Below are 6,000 nucleotides of genomic sequence, written 5' to 3' on the forward strand. Positions count from 1 at the left end.
TTATCTAAGCAAGGGCCAACCGTGGAGCAGTCAGTGAATACTGGTTTGGAAAGCAAAAACAGCATCTGAAAAGAAAAAGTAGCATCTCTGTAATAATAGGAGGGCAAAATACTGGAAAAATATAAAGAAATCTAGAGAGAATATCAGAGTGATTTTCAGCCTCCCCGTCAATTGTGTTGATTGTCACTATCACAGCCATTTGACTTCTCATGATCTGCTGCAGCAGAATCCAAGCCATTATGCTCCTTAAAACCTTAAGATGCAGGTCAGACAACTCCCTCACCTGAAAGTGCAAACTTCACAGGCATATTAGACACCTCAGAAACCAGCCTTATGCTTCCTCATGACAGGGACAGGGTCTTGTTGTTGTTCCATCTGACTCCCCACTCCCCTAAGTAAACATGCAGCTCATAGCGTGTCTTGAATTCCTTTAATTTCTTCACCAAGCTGTACTTCTTGCAGAAGATTCCTCAATTACTGTTTAGGACCTTCAGCAATAGAACCTCATTGTCCAAAGACTTTTTTCAGTCTGTGACAGATCCCACTGATGTTTATATTAGGATCCTTTACTCAGTGGTTCCTGACCATGTTGTCTCAGGGAGCCTAATCTTCTTCCCTGGTGCTTGGAGTGCTATGTCTCCTTTTAAGCAGAGATTCAGAAGAGAAAATTTCCCTTCAGACAGTGGTCTTTAAAACAGCAATGCACTTTGTATGAACACATGGATGGCCCACTGAGCCTCCATCAGTGTTGGAACATCAGTTCCTTCCCAGCATAGCTCTTCTGCTTGGTGGAGCTGAGAGCTGCACTATTGGATGCTACTTTTGTGTAGTAGCACCAGAAATGGGGGAGCTGGGGGCTACCAGTGAGCACCAGCCATTTTGCACACATGTGCTTTCAGGCTATGCTTTGTGTGTGCATGCAAAGTGCTCTTTTCCTCCAGCTGCACCACGGGGATGTGGCCCCCAGGCAGAGCCACAGCCACTAGAGGGCATTTGAAGGACATCAGATCACTGGGTAGCAGGTGTCTGGGCTGGGGGATGAGCCAGCCTTGCCAGTGTGTCCCACTGTTACAAGCTGCAGCATGCAGCAAGAAGTCTGATCTCAGTGCCTTTTTCCTTCTGTCTTTCTGCAGGTGCCCCTGGGTACTCTGAGTTAGTGGTTTGCAGAAAGCATGGCATAAGTTCTTTCCATGGATGAACTGCTGCAAATGGGCAGCAGCTGAGGTGGAGCAATGCTGCTAAATAGACCTCTGAATAACTATACCTCCCTTGATTGCATCCTTCAAAATAGCCGTGCATGTATATATCGAACATAGCTTTGTCCATCAGTTTTAATCAGCTGCCTGCAACTTCCTCATTTAGTTTTTTTTGGCATTAATTCAGAAGTCCATGATTTTCCTACCTTTTGCCATCTACCCTCTCTTAATGGAGAGAGCTGTTCTCAAAGGCCAGACTTTTACAAAAGCATACACCTACATTTCATACCAACTTCTTTTAAGTCCATTTTAGTAGACTGAGGAATATGAATATGAATATGGCCTTCTGTATTCCAGATGAAGGCCAGGGCCTTCAAAACAAAATATCTGCAGTGACTTCATCACCATGTCTGCCATCCAAAGGGAATGCCTGACACAGACCATATGAATCCTTTCAGCCAAGCTTAAACAGCTCCCCCAGTGCTCCTCTTTACTTCCTCTTTTTAATTTTTTTTAAGGGATCAACAGTGCAGAAACAACATGCTCTTTCAGTATGCACTTGCATGGTGACTTTCTGCACAGATGAGTTCCCATGAGAAAAGTTTGCATTCAGGAGCTCCAGACTGGTATTTCTGCCAACTGCTCCGAGTGCGTTGGAGAAAAGGGATGGGAGGACAAGGATGAGCTTCCACTTGCAGTGGGACAAGAAATATCAGAATGAGTTTGCCTTGTTCTTGTCTACTGTCAGAGTATTTTGTAGTCCAAGAATGACCAAGTGCCACCTCAGTTATCTCCCCATCAAATTGCTTGGAAAAACTTCATATGCGCAGGATTGGTCTTCTAAAAACAAGCAGCAGTCTTGCAGAGTTGAGAAGGAAAACCTAAACTGCTTTCCATAGACTTAAGAGAAAGGATGCCAAGCCAGCATTGAGTAAGACAGGTCAAACTCTACAAAAGTAAAAAGGGAAGCAGTCTGTCTGTCCCTCAGACATTCTCAGGTTGAGTCAGGTGGACTTGTGAAGGGGATTGGGAGTCCTTTGTGTACAGGTCCAGAGTCTCAGCCCCCATAACTGGCAGAGAATCACAACACCATGACTCATCACTATGTGCTAGAATGCAGCTACTGTGGGGTGGGAGTGGGAGTGATAGGCTGGACTTAGCTCAGGACACTACTGCTCAGGTGCAGTACTATGAGCACCTCTCTGCTCTTGGAAGCAATCCTGATGAACATGTGAGATAGCATTGGGGCTCTTGTGTTTCTCACTGGGGTTGCTACACCACCCTTCTGCTTCCAGGAGCTTGGACTGAGCACATCAAGCTTTATGGTGAAGAGAGGCACTTTTATACAAAGTCATGTCTTAAGTCTCAGCAATAACTCAGAAGGCAGTGCAGGGATTATTTTTATGCCAGTGGTAGGGACAAGAGATGTTTCTTGAGGCACAGTAGCAGACCTGTGGGTAGAGCTCAAGAACCTTGATAATGTCATTCTGAGTCCAGCGTCCAGTTTTTTTACTTAGCAAGTCAGGTTTTACATGCATTGAGCTACCTGTCTCTATTAATGAATTAAGACCTGGCAAACCACAAACTGAGCTAATTGGTATATTTTTCCCTTAAGAAGAGAATTAGAAAACACACTTATACTGGGAATTGTGAATGATACATTCTGCCTGAAGGAAAACAAATTATCACTCCAGCAGGAAAACTCACATCGCCAGGGTTCTGAAAGCAACTCATGTTGACTCTCTTGTTTTAGTCTGTGGGGAATTTGAGAGGAATGATTTGAGACAGGAGCAATGGGGAAAATTCTCTCCTTGTGTTCTCTTTCTCTTTTACATGACTGTCACAAAACAGGTGATGAACAGGGTTCCTCAAAGTCATTGTGGTAAATGCAGATTACATTTCATACACAACAGACACTTGCTGCAAATCTTGACTGGTACATTCTTTAATGATATACTGTTTTCAGGGAGGCCATGGATGCCATTGCTGTTCAATAAGTAATAAATTATATATTTTTCCTCCCACAGCATGAGGTCCTGTTTGAAAGGAGAACTGAACTAAATAAAGTAAATAAATAAACCAAATGAAGTTCCCAAAGTGAATGGAAGGCACTACAGTTACACAGTTAAAACTGCTGCTGGTTTCAGGATGGCTTTGTCGTCTCCCATCTCACACACATGGGAGAAGAGTAGTGGGATACCATAATCCTGCCTACCACAAGAATGTGGTATTTTCCTTGGACTGCTGTGCAAATTCTTGAAACCACCTTTGAAAGCCATCTGATCAGATCTTGCATGAATTTGGGCTATTGCAAGGATACTCCAGAGGTTGTCTGAGGAGACAGTTCACATATGTCCAGTGTTAGACACCAAGAGAGGACATGAGCTCCACAGATCACATTTCAACAGTGACTTTACCAGTTGTCAAGTACTGGATTTTAAAGTTGAAATTAGGTGTGTAACCTTAAAATACCACTTTTGTGGAATCTTGGCTTCTGGCATGTGAGTCTTACCTTGGTGATGTGATGTGGACAACACTGCCATGTCCTGGTGAAGTAGTGTGAGCAGGTTATGTTTGCAACACCAGAGAGGAAAGGAACAAAGTAGAAACATACTTTCAATATCAGGTAAAAAAAATCCTGTATTTAAAGGTGTATTTCTTCTCTTATATTAGTACAAGTGTGGGAAAATCTGGGATACAGAACTTTCAAGCAAAAACAGTGTTTCAAACAAAAACAATGTAAGATTAGGTTCTACAGGAATGGATTTTGTATATCACATTTTAGTCTTCTGCATAAATTGAATAAGTTATCATTATTGCAGTGGAGTTATGGCAAAATAAATCTACTGGGTGTATAGAAATTGTAATTCTTAGGAATACATCAGGATTACATCAGGACAAATAAGGGCTGAAGGTGAACTTTGGTCAGACAGTAAATACAAAATAAAAATACTGTACACAGACTTCTGAATAAACACATAGAAGCTTGAAAAATTTCTTAAGAGAGCCAAAACATCTTGCTGGCCTCTATTTGTAGGGAGCACTATTCTCCTTATGATGTAAGACAAGGTTCAGTTATGGGCATTTATCTAAGTATTTGTCAGTATTTGTGTATTTGTACTAACACTAGTTGGGACGGCTGTATATGGGTACATCACGTCGAAGAAAAATAAAGCAAAAATCAACATTCCTTAATTTTGGTTTTTTTTCTTTTGGTGGTAATATCTGCTGTTGTAAGATAATAATGAGTCCTACTATGTAGGCTTTGAGAGTCGAAATCTAACATGTAGCCCTGAACATTGTCATCTTCCTGGTAGAAACACAGGGTAATATTTGGAGGTATTTATGTTTGCTGACAAAATATCTAGTTTCCTCTGTGTAGATGTATTAGCTACTTGTAGATTTTAAAACATGCTAAACAGCTGTGACTATGTGGGGGTAATGCCGCATCAAAACACGTAGCCTTCTCCCCTCTCCTCATTCAGACTGCTGGGAGAAAGGGCTGCACTCTACTTTCTGTGCAGCTGAAGGGTCTCTCAGGAGATACCTCTCATTGAGTGAAGTGTGCCTCAAGAAGGCACACAAGCATGAAGTGTAGAGCAGCCACTGAGTTTGATGGGCTTCCTCTTGTTACTTCCTCCTAATCCCATCTTTCAAACTAGTATTTGGAGTGGGTAAGCAACTTTATGTGGGGATTTTTATGCCTCTCAAAAAGAGACTTAATTATACACAGTAATGTTTTTGGCTAAGCAATGGGACATGATCTCAATTACACTTCCGCCACCACATATTTTCAATATTGTAATCACAAGAATCTTTCTGTGAAGGATCAGTTGTAGACAAAGTAACTTACTAAGAAGAGCACTGTTCTTGGATATCTCCCCCACACAAACAAATAATAGTTAATATCATTAATTGAGCAGATTCTAGGGCAGCTGGCCAAGGAAAGTATTTGTCTTGTGCTGAACACCTTCTGTTGCACTCTGCAAACACAAGCTGCTAGAATGACCTCAGCAGTTCTTTTGCTTTTATTCAAAGTCACTGAGATGTTTATGATTCAGTTTCCTCCCTATCTCAGCAGTAAATACCTACGCGGCAAAGGCCTGTAAATCTGCCATTTGAGCAGCAAAAAACAACAACATGCCAATCCAATAAATTACTCCCTCACAGTGTTTTCATTATACAAAGAAGACTTTTTCTGTATTCTGTCCAAGAACACCATCCTGCAAAGTTTGCTTTATAGTAAACAAGGGAGGTCCAGCAGAGATGGGCAGCAGATCAGAGGAGAGAGAATGTCATGTAGACTAAAGCAGGGTGGAAAAGAAAAGAAGGCATAATTATTGTTGAGCATGTTCTTAAATTACCCAGTGATTCTGTTATATTCCCTTTCCTACACAGATTACATTTTTTTGGAAGTGGTCTTTTGTGGCTGTATTCATTAATACCTGGATATTTAGCAGTTCTGTGAATGGTTTGATATTCTTTCCTGCTTTCTGAGTAAGAAAATGAATTATTTTTCTGTATTTTTTGCTGCTAATTCACTAGAAAGGGATAATCAACCAACAGGCAGTTGAAGCAAATTCTTCGTGGGGAAAATCATGAATTTATATATGGCTACAAAGTGTATTTCAAAACCTTACAAACAAAACAATCTGTCAGAATGTAAACTAGTGCCTTCATCATTTACAAACTGAAGAAAAGACTGCTTCAAACTCACTGAGTAGTTTGCTCATTATAATTTGTTCTACTTCAAAGTATGTGATAAAGCCATGAGGAAAACAATTTTGAAATGCCTCCTTCAATG

General features: G+C 41.1%; 1 long non-coding RNA gene across 1 annotated transcript in view; it reads left to right on the forward strand.

The window, feature by feature from the left end:
* Positions 1 to 4,372, forward strand: part of LOC119695864 — a 49,701-nt gene extending 45,329 nt beyond the window's left edge. The window contains exon 5 of the long non-coding RNA XR_005255414.1: positions 3,224 to 4,372. This is a non-coding gene — a long non-coding RNA (uncharacterized LOC119695864). The remainder of the gene's footprint in view (positions 1 to 3,223) is intronic.
* The last annotated feature ends 1,628 nt before the right edge of the window (positions 4,373 to 6,000 follow it).

Source organism: Motacilla alba, chromosome Z (genome assembly GCF_015832195.1).
Source record: "Motacilla alba alba isolate MOTALB_02 chromosome Z, Motacilla_alba_V1.0_pri, whole genome shotgun sequence".
Lineage (NCBI taxonomy): Eukaryota > Metazoa > Chordata > Aves > Passeriformes > Motacillidae > Motacilla > Motacilla alba.